Consider the following 22,721-nt stretch of genomic DNA (forward strand, 5'->3'; position numbering starts at 1 on the left):
ACAGAAATATTCTCTTTTGCTCAAATAGAATAAAATCCCCACCTTTTTTTGGGTGAAGTAGGAAATGTTTGCAATTGGGTTTATTCTCTGCTATCAGAATACCTACCAAATGAGCTACCTTGCTCAGCAAATTCCTCTAAGAGTATATCTTAGTGTTTTTCTCCACCGAAAATCTCTACTAGCTACAGTTGCAGCACAGAGAATCTCAATGTGCTAACATCTGGGCAGGTGTTCTCTTGACCTTTCTCTCCTGCTACCACAACTTCCCTATGGTGACAATTGCATTCAGACAGCAGTTGAATCTAGATTCAGTGATACAGCCAGGCACAGTTCAGCAGTCATTTATGAATTTTACATACAAATCCATGCATGAGAATAGTTCCAAGAGGGGAAAAGAGAAAGTGGACATTTTTATTCAGAGCTAGTGTCTCAGTGTCTGCGTAACAGAATCTACTGAAAGAAAATGTTTTATTTGTCCTTGCCCATTTTCTTATTTTTTTTTTAACAAATAGATTTTGTGTTTGAATTTAACTTATTTTAGCAAGTATTCCAGCTAAACTTCTGAGTGATTCAAAGATGAACTTTAGACAAATTGGAACATTTCCTTGTCCATAACACTCAAAGCAAGTGAATTGCATCAATGATTTAGATAAAGACCACCTATAGTAATGCCAACAGCTTTGGTGGACCAAAGGTTAAAATGAATCCTTCAATAACATGATGCCAGAAAAGATAGAGAACATCTTATTAAGTTTGAATTTCTGATCAACAACACATTAAAAAATTTGGTAAAAGATGTCCCAAATATTGCGTGGAACATATTTACACTAAAATAATTTTTTATCATAAATTTCAATGTATCCAGGAAGCCTGTACTTTTACTTGCTAAATATGAGAAGCCTACTCAGTGAAGGCAAATGAGAGCTATATCTGTTAGAATGTTGGCAAGCTATGATGCCAGTGTCACTATATTTAAACATCAAAACTTACTCCCGTTATTTCCAAGCTTCATAATATAAAATATTTAGAACAAATACAAGGAGATGCTTCACTCAGCAGGCAGTCACCTTGTGAAATTCACTGTCACCATAGGTCACTGGGCTGGATAATTTTATGACCAATAATAACATTTGTCTGAATGCATGCTGAGAAAAGGTAATCAAATCTCACACTTTAGGGGATAAGTTGCTCATTGCAGAAATCGGAAGGGAATGACTTCCTGCACAATTGGCCAGGGATATTATGAGGGTTATGATCATTCGCAGAGAGGTTGTCTGCCTCCATGAAACTGTCCCCGGTCTGACAAATCACTGGGGGTTGTCCCAAAAATGGAGGCAAAATTAATTAATTATAATGATCATGAGGGTAAAAAATAATATTACATAGGAAAATAGTTATCTGAGGTTATTTTTAAAGACACAAGCTAAATAAATATATTAGTTTATGGAGCCTGATTTTCCCCGTTACAAAAGGATCCAAGGGGCAGAAAGACATGGAGACTGCCACTAGCTCCAGAGGGTCAGTTGCCTTCCCTTTTGGCACAGGGTTCCTGCCTTTCTTTAATGCCCCAGTGTCTCCAGAACTTAATCTCAGTTTTGCAGCATCAAGATGGAAAAAGATAATCCAAGCAAGTCATATGAAGAAGGTAATTTCACAAAATTATAAAAAGTAAAGTTTGCCTATTTTTTTTAGCTGTCAGCACCACCGTTCTTCTTAGGAATCTAGACTTGCCATGCTCTTTTGGTTCCTTTTGTCACAAAGAAAATGGTATGATAAATAAGTTCACACTAATATAAAATGAATTCCATTGAGGAGAGAAGTCTTACAGGGGAAGTCGGGGCAGGTAGGGGGATGGAAATAATTTACTCAAAGTAATGAATGCATAATGGTAAGGTTTTAGGAGCTGCAAGGGAAATCCTTTAGTGTCCTTCAAATTATTTCATATGTAAAATTTTCTATTCCGCTTACTTGTAAGTCTGTTACTACATTTTGAACTCTTGGGGTGTATATTTCCAGAGTTTTGTTGTATTACCTGACTCTGAGAAGTGACATAAGACAAAAATAAAGAAAATAAAAAACAATGCAATAGAAAGGTGATATGTTCCCTCCACTTCTCTTATTGTGAGAGGTTATAGAGAACTGAACATAAGCAAAAGCAAACTGATGGCTTTTGATTTTTATATTTGTTATAAATTGACATTTTCACTCAATAGTAATAGTGTATCATTCAAATTTCAAGCTAATTTTCACACAATTAATTGCTGAGTTAAAGAGCAAAAAATTAAGAAGGGGAGAGACAGGAATTAGTAAATTCAATATATACTTTTTTCTACTTTCCAAGAATTAATATAATTTATAAAGAATAAAAAAGAAAAAAAGAAAAACATGCATTTGAATAAATAGAATGATTACTTTGACATAATTAAGCAAGCATCCACTTATTCCATCAAAATAACACAGTATTTTTTTGTTATAAAATACATCTAGTTATTTATATATTGACTATTTTTAGTTACTGAAAACAGCTAAAATGCAAACTATTTTGTGTAACTAAAATCTGAGCTAAAGTAGATAAATAAGCAAGGACTTAATCACAAAGAAATAAATAATTTCCTGTTTCTAGAATAAAACTTGACCCTTAGACATGGAGATAAAATTTATATAATCAAAGAAATTGAAAGCATGCTTAAAATCTCATTGACTAGTGTAACATTGTTGTTGAGGCAAAATAAAATGTCTGGATTAAAAGTTAAAATTTCACTATTAAAATTTTTGTACCACTCCGAACAGTAAGCTGTTTAACTATAAGTGGACAATAATTTTAGCAAATGTGACTAGTTTCTTTATTCTTCATATTTCAGTATTATACCAATAATGCCTGAATCTGATATTTCATTTGACTTTCTCAGTTTAGTCTCTCTCTTAGCCATTGAAATCAATTATCTCACTACATTTCATTTACCAATACTTTGTCTAGAGGACATTTTAATTGATTTCTCTGGAAGTTAACTATTTTTTAAAAAAATATCGTATAGTCATTCCTTCTATTTCCTCTCTTAATTAAATCATTTTGAAAAGACACAGATATTTAGTATTGTGCAATAAAAAAATGCTTAAAGTAATTAATTTTGTGTTTAACAAACAAAAAATAGATTTTTCATCAGAACTCTATTTGCATGGTAAGACTACTGAATTAAAAAAAAAGAGTATAATAAGCAAGTAGATTTTTTAAAATGTTTATTCTTACCAGGTTAGAGAAAATGGGTTCATTATAAAATATATGCATCTGTCTAAAAGTCGTTGCAAAGTAAATGCTTGAACAATACCTAATACTTTATATATCTGATTATGTCAAATAGCTTTAATTCCAAAATGTTTTCCTCCTTTTCTTTTCATTTCCTTAGGTTATAGTTAGCAAAATGTTTTCTTTAGTTTAGTTGAGAAACTGGAGGCAACTTGAATTTGGACTCCAAAATCTGTATAATTTTTCACTTTAGTAAACAAGGTTAATTTTAGAAGCATATATTGTGGTTTTTAAAATGCTCCATATGTAGCTACATTACAAAATATCTAGAGAGAATGGATTTTGTTTAGCGTTTGTGAATATTATATTTTATAGCTATTTTCCAACCAACACACACAAACATACTTTAACCTTATGGCTGGTAACATTATCTTACCATCTGTGTGTTTGTATTTTAAGTATAACATACTATGAAAATGTAGCAAAAATATACAGCAGAAAACAAAACTGCAGCCAGTTTTAAGTAGACTACTTGGCTTGAAAAATTTAAGAGTGCCAAATATCATCTGTGCTCTTCCAAAATATGTTAAAAAATACAGATGAATGTGTTTTAGAATGAGCAAATAGAGTAAAAGTGGATTAAGTTGCTAAAATAATTATTTTTGGAGGAAAGGCCATTTTTGGAGATGTAGTCATATATATTCTATAATATTTCCTTCTTTATTTAAACTATTATACTTAGAGTTATTTATCATGTTTAATTTAAAAAATCCTTATTGGGTGTATGGAAGAACTATTTTGCATGTTGTGATGGTGTTCACTATTTATAGATTCCATACCGCAGTCTCTAAATTTAAGTCTTAGAAACTAATATTTTTTCCTTCATTTGAGAATGAGAATATTTATATTAGTAAGGTAATTGGTATCAGATATTTTCCATATTTTCTTGAGGATTATTTTGTTAATGACTAATATCAAATTTCTGGATAGAAATGAAATATGTGGTAAATTACATGCACATTTTTATATCATTGAATATATCTAAATCATTAGAAAAATAAAAATATTTGATTGAATTTTATATTTTTCTAGATGTCTAATACATTAAGATTCCAGGTTCAAATTTTTTGAAAACTTTGAGAAAAATAAATTTTAAAATTTCTAAATCTATATATATTATTCAGGTAATTTAATGTTTCCTAATAATAGCTGACTTTATATTTATCCATAAAAATTGATCATCAGAAGTTTAAAATGTTAGTACTTCCCACACTTCAAAACACAAAAACGAATCTAATGCCTATTATTTCTAGAAGATGATAATATTATTAACATATAACAAGTCATCCTCAAGTAAATATAATAAAACCTCACTTGTCCTAGTTTCAAATGCAACAAACATTCAAACAAACAACAGATTCAAAACCAGGTTTAGATTTGCATCTCTCTGATGGCTAGTGATGCTGAGCATCCTTTCATATGTCTCTGGGCCCTCTGTATGTTCTCCTTGGAGAAGTGTCTGTTCAGGTCATTTGCCCATTTTTTAATTGAATTGCTTGTCTTCTTGGAGTGGAGTCATGTGAGTCTTTATACATTTTGGAGATCAAAACCTTGTCCGAGATATCATTGGCAAATATATTTTCCCATGCAATTGGTTCCCTTTTCATTTTGCTAATGTTTTCTTTAACCATGCAGCAGCTTTTTAATGTTTGATGAAGTCCCATTTGTTTATTCTTTCCTTTATGTCCCTTGTTCTAGGGGACATATCGGTGAAAATATTGCTGCATGGAATATCTGAGTTTCTTACCTATGTTCTCCTTTAATACTTTTATGGTGTTGTGACTTGTATTTAAGTCTTCTATCCATTTTGAGTTTATTTTAGTGTGTCATGTAAGCTGGTGGTCAAATTTCAATTTTTTGCATGTAGCTGTTCTATGTTTTTAACACCATTTGTTGAAGAGGCTATTTCACTCCATTTTAAGCTTCTGCCCCCTTTATTGAATGTTAATTGACCATAGAGTCACAGTTTATTTCTGGGCTCTCTATTCTGTTCCATTGTTCTATATACCTGTTCTTCTGCCGGTACTAAGCTGTTTTGATTACAGTGGCCTAGTAACATAGTAGTGTCAGGCATTATGATCCCTCTTACTTTGTTCTTCTTTCTCAAAATTGCTGCAGTTATTCAGGGTCATTTATAGTTCCCTGTATATTTTTGAAAAGTTTTTTCTGTATCTGTGAAATACGTCATTGGAATTTTAATAGGGATTGCATTGAATCTATAAATTGCTTTGCATATGGACATTTTGATGATGTTAATTCTTCCAACCCATGAACATGGTATATGCTTCCATTCATTTGTGTTTTCCTTAATTTCTTTCTTCAGTGTTGTGTAGTTTTCTGAGTGGTCTTTTTACCCCTTGGTTAAGTTTATTCCTAGGTACTTTATTTTTCTTGTTGCTACAGCGAATGGGATTTTTTTTTCTGGATTTCTGATTCTGATATTTCACTGTTGGTGTACAAACGTGCCTTTGCTTTCTAAATATTGACTTGTATTCCACTGTTTTGCCAAATTCATTCATTAGGTCAAGTTGTTTTTTGGTAAAGTCTGGGGTTTTCTATGTACACTACCATGTCATCTGCAAACAATGACAGTTTTACTTCCTCCTTTCTAATTTGGATACCTTTTATTTCTTTTTCTTGTCTGATCACTGTGGCTAGGACTTCCAAAACTGTGTTGAACAGAAGTGGTAAAAGTGGACAACCTTTTCTTTTTCCTGATCTTAGTGGGAAAGCTTTCAGTTTTTGCCTGTTGAGTATGATGTTGGCTGTAGGTTTTTCATTTATGGCTTTTATTATGTTGAAGTATGCCCCCTTTATTTCCACTCTGCTGAGTGTTTCTGTCATAAATGGATGCTATACCTTAACAAATGCTTTTTCCACATCTATTAAAACCACAGTGAGATACCACTTCACACCTATCAGAATGGCCATCATAAACAAATCAACAAACAACGAGTGCTGATGAGGTTGTGGAGAAAAGGAAAGCCCAGTATACTGTTGGTGGGAATGCAGACTGGTGCAGCCACTGTGGAAAACAGCATGGAATTTCCTCAAAAAGCTAAAAATGGAACTGCCTTTTGACCCAGCAATTCCACAGCTGGTGTTATGCCCTAAGAATCCTGAAACACCAATTCAAAAGAAGCTATGAACCCTAATGTTCATAGCAGCACAATTTTCAATAGCCAAGTGCTGAAAGCAACTTAAGTGCCCATCAGTAGATGATTGGATAAAAAAACTATGGTACATTTACACAATGGAATACTATGCAGCAGAAAGAAAGAAAGAGCTACTACCCTTCTCAACAGCATGGATGGAATGGAGAGCATTATGCTAAATGAAATAAGCCAGAGGGTGAAAGATAAATACCATATGATCTCACCTATAAGTAGAACCTAATCTACAAAGCAAACAAGCAAGAAAAATATAACCAGCAACATTGAAAGAAAAACCAAATTGACAGTAACAAGAGGGAAGGAGGGATGGGGGTAATGGGGAAAAGAAGGGGAAGGGACAAATCAAGGAACATGTATGAAGGACCCATGGACAAAGCCAAAGTGGGGAAGGATTAAGGGTAGGAGGTGGGAGTGGGTGAATCAGGGGTAATTGATGGTAGGAAAATGGAGACAAATGTATTTCAACAATAAAAAAAATTAAAAGAAATAAAAAAAAACAGATTTAGGAGATAGAGTAACAAAAACGGGCTTTAACTTCTCACCTGAAACAACCAAAAGATGGACAAAAGATATAAAACAATGGTTTTGAACATGCTAATGGACAATGATTCCTGAAAGATAGGAAACAAAGTGATCCTCATGACTGCTCCAGCTTAGTGCCTTGAAACAATTCCCATGTGAAGGAGCAGGAAAGGGGAACACAGAGGGAGCCAGTAGACTGTCTGATTTGAGGAAACAGAATTGAGACCTTAGGAGAACAAAGTGGTTAGATTTGTGGGACAGGAAATCAAGGAGTAGGGTACCATGTAAGAATAAAATGTGGCTGCAGAAGATTTCCCTTGAGTATTAAACTGAGTATTATTCAGTGTACGTGTGCAACTAAACTGATTAAGGCCCAGGAAAAGCAGTTACACCAGACTAGGAATAATATTTCCTCCCACCAAATAACTGGGAACCTTGACTCATGAAGCACTGACAGTACTCCAAATAACTTGTCTCAGTACTGAGAATCAATTACCATTAAACTAAACACTGTTGTTTTCTTAACTTGCAAATCTTAAAAGCAAGATATAAAATGATCATATCCATTTCCAAGTAACTAAACTATAACCTAGAACAATGCTAAAAATATTAATAGAAACACAAAAAATATCCATCACCTAAAAAGGTGAAATTGACAATATATAGTTTACAATTAAGTATTATCAAGAATGCAAAGAAGTAGGAGAATAACCATAGTGAAGAGACATTCAATTAGTCATAATCAATTCAGAACTGACACAAGATAATAGACGTAAAAGATAAGGGCATTAAAACAGTCATTATGATCTTCATATGTACAAAAATTAAGATAGAAGATTCAAAAAGACACAGGCTTCTAGAAAAGAAAGCTGCAATGTTTGGATTGAAAAGTACAACATAAGATTTGTGAAAGATTAGACATGGCACAATAAAGAGTAGTGAATTTCAGTACTTAATAATAGAAATTATCCAAATCAAAACAGAAAAAATAAAATTAAAAATTTAGAGGATCAGTAAGATGTGGAACAACTTTAAGACATGCTACTGAACATATCATTGTCAATACCAAAAAAAAAAAAAAGGAAAAATGGAAAAGAAAAATTTTGAAAAAGTAACATCTAAAATTTTCCAATTTGCAGAAAAGAATAAACACGCAGATTCAAGAAACTCAACAAACACCAAGCACAAGATACACGAAAAAAAATCATAACAAAATTGCTCCAAGCCAGTGGAAAATGAAAACATTAAAAGCTACCCGAGAACAAAAATGCATGTTACATATAGAGAGATAAAAAAGATAAGGAGGATAACAGATATCTTATTGGAAACAATGTAAATGAGATCAGAGTAGAGCAATTAGAAAGTCAGTAGAGAAAAATATCTGAAAATTCCTAAATTAATGGAAACTATAAACAAACAAACAAAAACACATATAACAGATTGGTAAAAGAAGAAATTTTATAAATAAATCAAATAAATTAGAAAGCATTCTGAACTAAATAAAATTTTAAAATAATATCAAAATTGTGGGCTGATGCCCTACAGTAGTCCTTAAGGGAAATTTTATAACATTAAGTGCTTATATTAGAAAAGAAAATATCTCAGTTTCCACTTGAATAAATAAGAGAAAAATAAATCTAAAATGTGCTGACAAAAGATAAAAATAAAGCTCATAATAAAAAGCAATGAAATAGATTATAGAAATTCAGGAAAAAATCAATAAAGTAAAAACTGGTTATTAATTAAACTGACAAACATCTAGTCAGCTTGACCTTCAAAAAAAAGAGAAAGGCTATAAATTACTAATATAAGAAATGAGAGATGTGACCCACCCTCAAAAGACACACTATAAAAGCTCATTGAAGAACAAATATATTATTCAAGAAGAGTCCTTTAACAAGGAAAGATTATGATATGTATTTAAAACTTTCTCTCTCTCTCTCTCTCTCTCACACACACACACACACACACACACACACACACACACACAAATCCATGACCAGTAAACATCTTCACTGGTAAATTCTACCAGATATTTAAGAAGGACTACCAGTTTTATATAAACTACTCTCATACCCTGCTAGTGGAACTATAGAATGGTATAACCACTGTGGAAACAATTTGATAGTTTCTTAAGAATTACCATATAATCCAGCCATTTCATTCCCAGACATGCCATTCCATTTTTCTTTGTTTAAGAGAAATAAAAGCAAATACTTATACAATGATTAGTTTTCAAATGTTCATAGTAGCTTTATTTGCAATGGACAAAAATACTCTCAACAGGTAAATGAATAACAAATGCTTCTATCTCAAAGAGGAATATAATATAGCCATAAAATGAACTATTAATATATCATTGTACATAGTTGCATCTTAAAATAATTGTGCAAAATAAGTCAGACAAATAAATAGTACATACTGCATGATTCTACTTACATAAATTGCTTGTAAAAACAAACTAATCTATTTTAACAGAAATCCTGTCATTGAATGCCTGAGAAATAAGAGTGGAATGAAGTGGGGATGAGTTGGAAGGAGAGGTTACAAAGTGGATATGGAAGAGAAAAAAATCAGACTTACAGAAAAAAATAAAATTAAAAATATAAGAATTTTTATTCCCCCATTCTTTCTTTTTAAAAATATTTTATTTATTTTTAGAGAGAAGATAAGGGAATGAGAAAGAGAGGGAGAGAAACATCAATGTGTGGTTGCCTTTCATATTCCCCCTACTGGGAACCTGGTTCACAACCCAGGCATGTCCCCTGACTGGGAATTAAACCAGCAAACCTTTGGTTCACAGGCCAGCACTCAATCCACTGAGCCACACCAGTCAGGGCTGATGTTTCCATTCTTAAACTAGACCCTTAAACTAATATTCAAATAGCATTAACACTTAATTAAAGCATGCTTTACTTAAACATGATTATCTTTTTTTTACCCTGAAATGTCATTGTTAGTACATAGAAATGCAACAGATATGTATACATAGATTTTGTATCCTGAAATTTTACTGTATTTGTTTATTACTTCTAATAGTTTTTTGGGGGGTAGACAAGACATGAAAACAACCAACGTGTCCACTGATAGATAATGGAGTAAAAAAAGTGTGGTACATACATACAATGGGATACTACTGAGCCATAAGGAAAGATGAAAAACTGCCATTTGTGAGAGCATATATGGATCTTAAGAATATATGCTCAGTGAAATAAGTCAGATGGAAGATGTCAAGAACATATGATTTCACGCATATATGGGATATAAAACTGAAAGTAACAAATGAACAAAAAGACAACAGACAAAAACTCATAGATTCAGACAACAGTATGGTGGGTACCAGAGGGAAGGAAAGGTGGAGAAGGTGATAAAGGGTAAAGGGGGTCAAATATGTAGAGACAGAAAGAGATTTGGCTTTGGGTGGTCAACACAGCTGATGTATTATAGAATTGTACACTTGAAACCTATATAATTATATTAACTAGTGTCACCCCAATAAATTTAATGTTAAAAAATTAGGAAAAACAACAAAAGGAACTAAAATAGAATAAAATAAAGGTGATTATCTGTTTCTAAGATAGGAGAAAGTCAATGGCAACCAATTAGAAAATCTGTTAGTCTTCAATTGTTAGGTACCATGGCAAAAAATATTTTTAAAATAGTAACTTGAAACATTTAAAAAAAATTTATTGATTGATTTTTAGAGAAAAAGGAGGAGAGAGAGATTTGTTGTTCCACATTATTTATGCACTCATTGGTTGATTCTTATACGTGTCCTGACTAGGGATTGAACCCACAACCTTGTTGTATTTGGACAATATTGTAACCAACTGACTTACCTGGCCAGGGCAAAAAAAAAGTTACCTGATATTGACACATAAAGACATGTCAAAAAGGAAGAGATACAGAGGGCCCAGAGACATTTGAAAGGATGCTCAGCATCACTACCCAGCAGAGAAATGCAGACAAAACCACAATGAGATACCACTTCGTATTGGTCAGAATGGCCATCATAAACAGATCCACAAACAACAGGTGCTGGTGAGGCTATAGAGAACAGGGAACACTAGTACACTGATGGTGAGAATGCAGACTGGTGCAGCCATTGTGGAAAACAGTTTGGAATTTCCTCAAAAAGCTAACAATGGAACTGCCTTTTGACCCAGCAATTCCACAGCTGGTGTTATGCCCTAAGAATCCCAAAACGCCAATTCAAAAGAACCTATGCACCCCAATGTTCATAGCAGCACAATTTACAATAGCCTAGTGTTGGAAGCAACCTAAATGCCCATCAGTAGATGACTGGATCAAAAAATTATGGTACATTTACACAATGGAATACTACGCAACAGAAAGAAAAAAAGAACTACTACCCTTCGCAACAGCATGGATGGAACTAGAGACCATTATGCTAAGTGAAAGAAGCCAGGGGACAAAGGACAAATACCATATGATCTCACCTATAAGTGGAACCTAACCAACAAAACAAAGATGCAAGGAAAATAAGACCAGCAACACTGAAAGGAAAAGAAACCAACAGAGACAAGAGGGAAGGAGGGAGGGGTGGGCGGGGAAAAGGAAGGGAAGGGTCAAGTCAAGGGACATATAGCAAAGACCCGTGGACAAAGCCAAAGTGGGGAAGGACTGAGGGAGAGAGATGGGGGAAGGGGGAAGGGGAAAGTGGTGGGGGGAAGGCGGAGACAAATGTATTTGAAAAAAATTTTTAAAAATTAAAAAAAAAGACGTCAAAATGCATACATGTACCAATATTAGGTATTAGGACATGACAAATGCAAACATCTGTAATAATGGCCTTCAGTCAGAGCAGACTCTACTAACTGCAAAGCATTTAGCTTGTCATCTATTAACTGAGGACTAGGCTAATTATTCTATAATGCATTTCTCAATTAACATACAAAGAAAATCTATAATAGCAGCAAAAGTTTAATAAAATCAGATACTTATTTAAGATCATGTCTTTCTAAGTAACAGAGAAATCTGAACTCAGTTCATTCTATATCCAGAAGCATCTACTAACAACTTTATTTACCACTTTCCCGAATAAATGCAGTATCACTGTCTTGCATTATTTACTATCAATAAACTCACAAAACAAAATATTTTGAGAATCAATTACTTTCAAGAAACATAAAAATAATGATTCAAAACTATGGCTGTATGTCAGTGTTTCTAAAAGTAAAATGAGATCATTATTACCATATAGAAATGGAATAAAGGTGGATGAAAAACAACAGTTCAGCCATAATGATTTCATTAGGACAAATCTGTGCAGAGATGAAAGAAACAGATCACTAACAGATTGCTAGTGAAATGGAGAGTGTGTTGAAGTCATCGAATGTGATAACACTTACAGAAATGAAAGCTGAAATGCTTTGGAAGAACGAAAAAAAGCAATACTTTCTCTCTGTCTGAGACAGCACATCAGCAAAAGGGAAAATGCATATTTTGTCAATTCAGCCAAGTCATTGATCTCTTTTGAATGCTGAATCTAATGAGGCAAGTAGAGGAAATGCATAATGGTCCTTACACGTATGCTTTGCTGGGTTCAAATTATTATGCACAACTAAATTCTCTTTCATAAAATAAGGATTGCTTAAATGGACACATCCTTTATTACATTAAAAATATAAAATTTAACTTATCAAAATAATGAAAAAGCAGTTTTTAAAATTGCTTTCAGCTTCTCCTAAACCTTAATGTAGGTTTTTTTTTACAACTAACAATAAAGCAGGCAAAAAACAACAACAACAACAACAACAAAAAACCCAACAAATATTTATTTCACCTGTGCTGCTTTCTGTGATACCAAATCTCTACACACTTTGGGAATTGTTCTCATATATTTTATAATAAAACCTTGGCAAATGGGAGGTCATTCCTTGTACTCTACATCAGTCATTCCTTAAAAAGGCACTACAACCTAGATTTTAGTTACATCTAAACAGAATTGTTTATATAATATTTAATAGTAGTACATTTTCTTAGCAATTATATTTAGCTCACTTTCACTGTTTCAACTGAAGTTCCCTGAACATGGCTAGGCATTTAATAAGCACTAAATTAAAAATGTTGGATTTGTAAAGTACAGGAAATTTTTAAAAATGTCAAAAAATGTAAAGAAGTTTAAATTATCTGTGATACACAATACTACCATTTAAACAGAACAATGTAATTATACACAAATTATATTCGTGTATATTTCCCCAATCTTGCATGCTGTATATAAAAATATTTTTATATTAAAATATATTATATTTCGCCTCTATTAATCATAAAATTTGGAAACATTTTTCCTGATCCTTGAGTATGTTTTGAAAACAAGATTGTAATGAACATATGTGTTATAGCCAAATTTCCCTGCTATAAACATAACCTCGATACATGTAAGGTGTTTTATTTCCTTGCATAATCCTAAATCATTTCCTTAACAAACTTAGGGTAAATACATTGAATTTCTTTGGAATCCTTGATACATATCTCTTAATTACTTCAGAAAAAAATGTAAATTAATTCACTCTCCCAGGAAAGGTCTCTTTCCTTAAAATTTGATGCTCATGAAATAATTTCCCAAATCTCTACAAATAGTAAATCCTTCTAAAATATTCTTTTAAATTGAAGTAACAAAACAACAAAGAAGATTCCCTTTGAAAATGTCAAGGGTATTTTTAGATATCTATAAATTTCTGTCAAGGGTTTCTTCATTTTATGCTTTTGGAGAAATTTGATTTTTTTTCCAGTAACTTCTCTCTAGGATTTTTTTTTTTTCCTTGCTCTTTCAGAGGTAACAAAAGACCAAAATTTAATTCATGATGCAAAAATAACTCAATAAATTTCTGTCTTCTCTGTTAGGTTTGTTTTGTTTTTTAAATCCTCTTAAAACCACAAAAGGAGTGATTTTTCTTTCCCACATATATTTCTGTCATATGGAAAGCTGTTGAGAAAAAAAAATAAAGAGAAGAAAATACATACTGCCTGAAATTCTTTACTACTTATGAACAAAAATTAAAACCTACACTAAGTTAATACATGAACAGGGCACACTTAGGCTGATGCATATCAACATTTTCTAAAGCATGCAATCATCACTGTTCCAAGCAGCTGTAAAGTGCTTTAGATTTTACAGACCACGTGTATATGTAACTGTGGGAGCAGCATACTGATGTCCAATTTAAAAAGAAATTTCAGGGAAAGTGTATGAGGTTAAACAAGGTTGTTATTTAATCTTCAATAGACTGTAGAAGAAAAAGACCAGGAGAGGTCAAGTAATCTTATTAATATCATATATCTGATTACAAAACAAATTTAGCTCTAGAATACAAATTTTCTGAATCCAGGATTCATGTTCTTGCCATTATTTTACACCTATTTGGGAAACAAAAATTAATAATACAACTAGAAATACCCTTATTGTGGAAGGTATGTATAAGTATATATGGAAAACATATATATAATTTTTATTGTTTATTTTTACTTGTTATAAGTTTAGCTTGTAGTAAACCAATGATGCCCATATCTGCACGGCATACATATCTTTAGTTTTTAAAATCCACATTTCCATGATCACCACCCTAAATTATAATCTCATTGAAGTTTATTCAAAACCAACCACCACGAGGAATTTGACTCAATATCCCATCTTTTGTTTTTTGGTTTTTGTTTTTTTTTTACATTTTCTCATCTATCCCTTTGTTTTCATTTCATTGTTCATGTCTCTTTCTCATATTCCTATTTTTACTATTTTAATACTAAACACGTTTATTGCCTGTTTGCATCAGCAGTCTTGAGGATAAGTGTGAGAGCAGGACCAATACAATGGCATTGGTCCAATCAAGATAGCATAAAGTATGTAAAATAAAGTGGAGTCATTCATTTCAACCAAGATGGCTGTCAGACAGACATGACGCTTTCGTTCAAGAGGGCAACTACCTAAGTCAGAGCAGACACAACTAGCAAGGAGACACACCTAAGATATCTGCACACATGGTCAGAGTAGCCGTGTCTGCAGAGCAGGACCATCCACAGGCTCCTGGGTGAATTCCCCACTTGCCACCAGCAGTGCCAAGACACCTACCAAAGACCAGAAGGGTGGAGTACACCACCTTCAAGGTATAACAGAGGCAGGCTCCAGACCACAGCTGAGACAGCCGGGCTCTGCACACCAGGGTGCTGCTCGCCACGCTGACCTCCCTTGGCATTGGCCACAGGAGGCTCTACCCTGTTGGCCTGAGGATTTCATTTTCCTTGTTCCAGAAAAAATGGCTCCAGAGATCTTTCTTGGAAAGTCCCTTGCCCACCATGTTGTCTCCCAGACCTGCAGACTGAGACTCTGGGTCTCAGGTTCATTATCGCCCATGGATTGCTCTGTGTGTGTATTAAAGTGTGAGTAGGAGGTTAACGTATGCTGATGTTCTACTTTGAGTGAACTTTCATTCAATAAAAGCTGAGTGAGTAGCATAGTTTCTGTGTGTGACTTTGTCTATTCCTTAGTGCCCAGCTGCTCAAAAGGCAACTAGCAGAGCAGTTGCCTGGCTGACTTATAGGAAAGACTATATCACAAACATATGCTTGTGACAACAAGGCACTGCATTATAGAAGAGTCAGAGCAACCCTACTTAATCTGCAAAATATTCTCCAGTTCATGACTGAGTCAATAACTTGAGTATAAAATAAGGAAAGAATCTTGGAATGCTGACATAAGGAATGGTTCTCGGTCCATAGTGAGGAGGGCACAGTGTTTCTAAGACAATACTTCCAGGTTCAATTGTCCATTGTTAGCACTAAGCAACTTCCAGCTCCTTGGCATCAATGCCAATGTAGAGATTCAAGCCCTGGTAAAAAGTAAAAATTGTTGGCACAAACCTGCATTTAAAAATATATTATTCTGTCCTGGCTGGTGTAGCTCACTTGACTGAGCACTGGCCTGTGCCACAGGGTCACTGGTTTGATTCTCAGTCAGGGCACATGCCTGGATTGTGGGCCAGATACCCAGTAGGGGGTGCGCGAGAGGCAACCACACATTGATGCTTCTCTCCCTCTCTTTCTCCCTTTCTTCTCCTCTTTCTAAAAAGTAAATAAATAAAATCTTTTAAAAAATGTGATGTACAGAAAAAATAAGTAAAATTTAAAAAATATTATTCTTAGTATTTTAATCTTCTAAAAAGGATAAGTACCATGTATAATGTTGTATCATATATATCTTTTTAAAAATTAATAATATTTTGGTACTTCAACTCACATATCTCAACTGTTAGGCATCCAGTGTGATCTTTGTATCTCACAACAAAGGGTATTTGTAATGTATTACAGGGTTACTGTTTTCTTTTAAAAATTATGCTTTTTTTTAACCCTTCTCTCTGTATACACACAGAATCTCTTCCTCTGCCATGAATAAAAGTTTTCCAAATTTTGTAAGAGACATGTATCATCCAACTTAGTGAAGCCAGAAATCTGTTGTGTTGTGTTCAGCTGTTAAGCTGATTTGAGATTCCCAGAGGCAGGGTTGGCATTTTATTTATGATTCTATTCTCCACTCCTAATACAGTGCTGGCTCCTAATATGAAAACTTTCTCTTTCTTGAATGAATAATCTTTAAGTTCATGATTCATGGCTTTATTCCATAATGAATTAAAACTTGTCTGTACAGATTATAAAAGTCCTAAGATATATTGACGTTATTTCCAAAGGTATGTAATGAACAGCTGAAAAAAAAGTGATGGTTTATGCACTTTCACAGCATATTCTCAAACCCACAGAGTTTAACTTTTGTCCTTTTCACAAACAATCAAAGACTACCAAGTAATTTTACAAACTAATGTAACTAAGAATTAAAGTAGCAATTACTTTTAAAGAACAGAAGCATCTCTTCAAATCGCAGAAATAAAATCATATAAAACTAAAAGTAACTAGTGTACTTTTCTGAAAAATAAAGAAAAATAAGAGATCAATCTTTAGTTCTCAGATTGACATAACATAAAGAAAATTTAGACTCAAATATTGCTTATTTATACAATTATTCTTCAGAATCATTTTATCTGGTTTCCTTTTTTCAAACTTTCACTACCTGCCCACTGAAATATACAGCAGCATTCAAAACAAGTCATCCTCAAGGAGGTGTTGTAAATTATTTTAAAATTTACTACAGCCCTGCCTTGCATGGCTCAGTGGATTGAACACTGGCCTGCGAACCAAATGGTCAGCAGTTCGATTCCCAGACAGGGCACATGCCTGGGTTGCAGGCCAAGTCCGCAGTCAGGGGAGGCGCATGAGAGGCAACCCCACATTGATGTTTCACTCCTTCTTTTTCTCCCTCCCTTCCCCTCTCTCTAAAGATAAATAAATAAAGTCTTTAAATAAAATAAAAATTTACCACAAATATGTTTCCAGGCTAAGTTTTGGTCCTGAGTGTAAGAGCAATACAGCTGACAGGAATTCACTTAGGGCTTCCCCCATCACTCCCAGCATCAGCTCCTTTCACAGGGAACCCAGAATATACAAGACATAATAAATTGTCCCATCACAAGTCCCATTATTAGAGGACACTATACACTAGTATGAGTCACATAGCAAAAACATATCCTTCTTTTTTCCCCAACCCTTCTGTTTCGTTGAAGCAAACTTAGTTTTGAAGGTTATTTTTCTCAGTACCTACCTTATTAGTTGCAATGACACAAACCTCAAGGATCTCTTGCTAAGGTTTTTTGCATATGCAACACAAGTTATATGAATATTCATGACAACTGTCTACTTCCTGTAGACAGTTTATACTCTGCCAGTAATTTCTTCTCTCTTGTTATTTCCATATAGAATTCTTTTTGTATTAATTTTATTTCTCTTGTTGCAGACAAATGATTTCTTTAGACTCTTTTTGTTTGCTCTTCATCTTTGTTGTACATTTAGGAAGGCTGGAGCTTAGCAAATTTATTCATCCTGGATTTTCCCATATCTATGATGATTTAATTTTCTGAAAATGTTATTTTATTGGAAGGAGATGGTATTTAAAATACCAGTGAGTCTGTAGTAGGCAATTAGATAGGCATGATTAGAGCAAGGACGATAGGCCAGATACTGAAGGTCACCAGGGCACAAAGGCTTGGGTGCCTGGCAATGGGGAGAACTGGGAAAACAAGGACCTTGCCCCCAGGGAAACCTTTCCTCGCCTTTCCTGTCCCTAGTCATGTGGTAGAGGAGGAAGAGAGGGCCAGAGAATAGCCTTATTTGACTCCCACACAAGCCCTTTCATGTCCATTCCCTTAAGCCTTAAGCCTTAAGCCTTCAAAACAATGTTCTGACCCACATCAAATAATCTTAGGAACAAAGTCTTGGGTCTGTTGACCACAGAGACAGAGTTTTGGTCAAACTAGAGATGACATCAAGCTCTCAGTTGTGTTTTAGCTCCACGCCCAGAAAAGCAAGTCTAGGCAGGGAGACGCTATGGCTGGCATCAGGCCCAGCTGTGCAGATCAATGACTCTCTGCTCTGGCACTGAACAATCAGTGGGGACCACAACCCGGAAGCACACACCAGGAAAGCTAATAAACTATTCATTGATATCCTCTCCTGTGACCTCCCCTAATGTCTCTATCTTTAGAGAATGGATAAAAACCATCAGGACAGAGGGCCCAACATTTGCTCTTTGTCTTTTGAGCACACCCGCAGTTTTCCCCACCCCCAGCATGTGTGGGCGTGCGCTGTCTCTCTCCCCCCACACCACGCTTTCCCCCCACCCCTTCCCCCAGATGCATTCTCTCTTCCTTTCTCTTACCTAGGCTCCAAGGGCCCTTCTTTTGGCTCTATAACCTGTTTCCTGAGAACGCACAGCCCACCTGGCTCACCTTTTCTACCTCAGTGACCTTCTTAATACATTTTCTCTTAAAATTTGAGTTCCTTGGCTCTGAATTTTTTCTTTGCCAAATTCAAGAACTGAGCTTACTGAACCAAGGTCTGGTGACATTCTCATGCCATTTTTGCCATTAACAACTCTATTCCAGTTAATTTTTTACCAGGAAAATTGCTACCTAGCAGTTCCTTACCCTCTTTCTATTTCTCTTCCAGTCTCTCTCCCACTCTAATTCTTCCTATTCTATCATTATGTCAATTATTATATGACCAGATATATGGATAGCATAAGCCTAAAAATGCACAGAATTTATTGGTTGTTATATTTTAATATTAAAAGACAAAAATCTGATAATAATCTATTTTGAAGTATTGTGTGGTTGCTGTAATTTCTCACAAAAAGTATATATGAAATTAAATTTTACTTACTAAAACACATAAAATTATTTCTGATGTACCTTGAAGCAATATCATTTTGTTATATTAATTTTTCTTAATTAGCACATAAGAATGATAGTACATGAAATTAAAAAAAATTAACTATGTATCATGAATATTATTGCTTTCTCTTAAAAATAGATTGAACAAATTAATAACATGTTAGGGTCATTTTATGCTTATGTATTTAAATGGGTTTGGATCTAATTGCATCTGTATCCTTTTACATACTTTGTTTTATCTATAGTCTTTAAAAGCAAATCAAAATTGTAACATTGCCATATCTTTAACAAGGTCAAATACATAATTAACATTTGTATAGTATATATCACTATGTAATGAAGTTGTATTAACACCACTTAAAAAGGATACAGACTGAATGGACTTGAAGTTGACAGATGGGAACATAGAATTTAAAAGCTTACAATCTGCAAATGAAAGATTTTGCAAAATGCCAACCTAGTATTCATCTCAATAATATGGTAGTAAATACTGCAGTTAAGTGCATATACAGGGAATCAATTATTCCACATGTCAACTTTCAAATATTAATATAAAAATAGCATATAAAACATGAAAAGGCTTAGTTTTCACCATTTTTTGTTTGATGTTACTTTTACAATTGGGGTTTCCTGCTCCTTCCACCCAGTCGAGCTATTTTCTATATATTATTAAAAATATTAATTAAATTTCAGATCCATTTTTGTAAGGATAATAACAGAGAAAACCACTAATAATGTTTAGCCTTTAGTTTTGAATCTGCAAATCCCTGAGCAGACTAAATTTACGTGAAGAAGGAAACATATTAAACTTAGGGGAAATCTTAGTGACATAGTCTACTAGCTATGGAAGTTTGGATACTACTGGCATAATGTGAAATTTCTCCAAATTAAAATTAATAAAGAGTGATATAAGAGTTAGATCTCCAAGATGGCAGCCCAGGCAAAGGCTCGCCTCCTTGCACAACCACATCAAACTTACAACTGAACTACAGAACAACCATCACTCAGAACTGGCAAATATAAAGGTGAATGGACAAAAAACAACCACAGAATTAAAGAAGAAACCACATCCATCCAGACTTGTAGGAGGGGAGGAGATGCAGGGACATGGAACAGGCTGGTCCCCCACCCACGTGTGGCAGATAAAAATCTGGAGGGATATTTCAGGAGTAAGGGGTCCCAGCCCCACACCAGGGTTCCAGTGCCAGAGAAAAGTCCCCATGGTTTCTGGCTGTAAAAACCAAGGGAGACTGAGTCAGTGGAAGAAACTTCTGGATCCTCAGGGAGTTCTTCTTAAAGGGCCCACACACAACTTAATCAGACTCACTCCTGCTGAGCTCCAGCACAGTGGGAGCAGTTTGAAAAGAATCAGTGGCATGAAGAGAGGAACTGAAGTGTCTGCCATCAAGACAAGAGCTGGGGAATTGCTTTCTCCAAGGCAGAACTGCTGGGAGAGACCAGTGCTCCTCTTCTTATGCATGACCCATGGCCATGAACAAAGTGTGGGGATTGCCTGAAGGAATCGGGGGTGCTGAGTGGAGGGGGCAAAGGGGGAAAATTGGGAGAACTGCAATAGCATAATCAATAAAATATAATTTAAAAAATAAAAAAATACATAAACCAAGGTGAGAAGATAGGAAGGAGAATTTATATATTGCCCAATAAATATATAGCATAATTTTTCTGACTAAAAGAAAAAAGACAGAGAGCGAGAGAGAGAACCAGCCCTTCTTCCCACCGAAGCCGGAATCTCGGGAGATCTCAGGCCTGACATCTGAGCCCCTTCCTGAGCCCCTGGTCTTAGAATCGTCCTTCGGGACCTGGCTTATACCACATACTAGTTGTCGATGCTTTGGCCCCACCAGGCCACTCCTTGCCCCAGTGCTGGGGAGCACTGTGGGGGGCCTCTGGGGGGACAAAGCTGGGTGGGGGCCCACCGAAAGCTTGACGTCACTGTCTGCCCAGGTCCAAGGCCACCGCGGCAGCCTCAGCTCCTCAGGCCACGTGTTCCTCCCAGCACTTAGGAGATGAGAAGACATCCCAGGAGAACAACTTCAGACAAAGTTGTTTGAAATGTGTCCAAAGGATACTTATTCTTCATCCTATGTCCTCTTTCTTAATAAATGCCATAATTATTAACTTATAAATATGTATTTTGTGTTTGACTACTTCTTCTTTATTTGCACCCAAGAACAAGCCCTACCACCCAATGATCCAGTCCTTTTGAGTCTCTGTCTTACCTATTTTTTTCACATTCATTTTACAACTACCCTCATACAGTTTTCCACTATTTTTCACTTGCATTAATGAGAAAGCTTATAATTGTTTTTCTAGTCACCAAGTTTTCTTTAATGTAATTCTTTAACCTCCTAGAAAACACACAGAAATTTTTTTTTATCTTGCAAAAGCGTTAAATATCTTTTACAAGACTGTCGCTGGTTACCCTTAGAAGAAACCTCAACCCATTGCATTGGAAGCTCACTGCCTTTTGGGTTCTCTCATATCCCTATGTCTCAGGACCACCTATGACAAACCATTTTCAAGAGTGCCCCCAGGGCTGTAACGAAAATTAAGACATCTCCTTCCTTTTCCAGAGTCCAATCTTCTAAGAATAATTGACTGGTTGAGGGAAGTGGAAAATAGTCACTCAACCTTTCAGAAACATCTATTACCCAAAAGGTTGCAGGTTTGATTCCCTGTCAGGCACATATGTAGGTTGCAGGTTCCATCCTTGGCTGGGACATGCATGGGAGGCAACCAGTTGATGTTTTGCACATTGATGTTTTTCTCTGTCTCTTTCTCTCTCTCCTTTCATTTCTCTCTAAAATCAATAAGTATATTAAATTTTTTAAAGATATTAGGTCAGAAATATAGAAGATAAAAATCATTGTAAACTAATAGTTGCCACCTAAGTCCTTATTCTCTGTTAGACCTATGTTTACAGCTTTATACATTCAGTGTTGTATCATATACTAACTTTTTTTACTTCTAAAGTGATTTATTAATTAAAAGCACATATATGCATGACCCATGGACATGGACAACAAGTGGGGATTGTCTGAGGATGTGGAGGGCTCAGTAGAGGAGGACAAAGGGGAAACTGGAACAACTTTAATAGCATAAACAATAAAATATAATTTTAAAAATAAAATAAATATAAAGTCAGCATAGGAATTATATATTTCTTTATTGTGGTAAAACACTTAACCTGAGATCTATCCTGCTAAAAATTCCAAGTATATAATACATTATTGTTGACTATAGACTCAATGTTGTACCAGAGATCTGTAGAGCTTCTCTGTCTTACATTATTGAAACTTTATGTTGTTGATTAATAACTTCCTATTTCTTCCAGTCAGTAGTAACCACCATGCTAGTCTTCAATTTCATGAATTTGATTATTTCAAATCAAATACACATGTAAGT

This window comes from Pteronotus mesoamericanus, unplaced genomic scaffold (assembly GCF_021234165.1).
Source record: "Pteronotus mesoamericanus isolate MK-2021 breed Mesoamerican mustached bat unplaced genomic scaffold, CSHL_Meso_final contig_94, whole genome shotgun sequence".
NCBI lineage: Eukaryota > Metazoa > Chordata > Mammalia > Chiroptera > Mormoopidae > Pteronotus > Pteronotus mesoamericanus.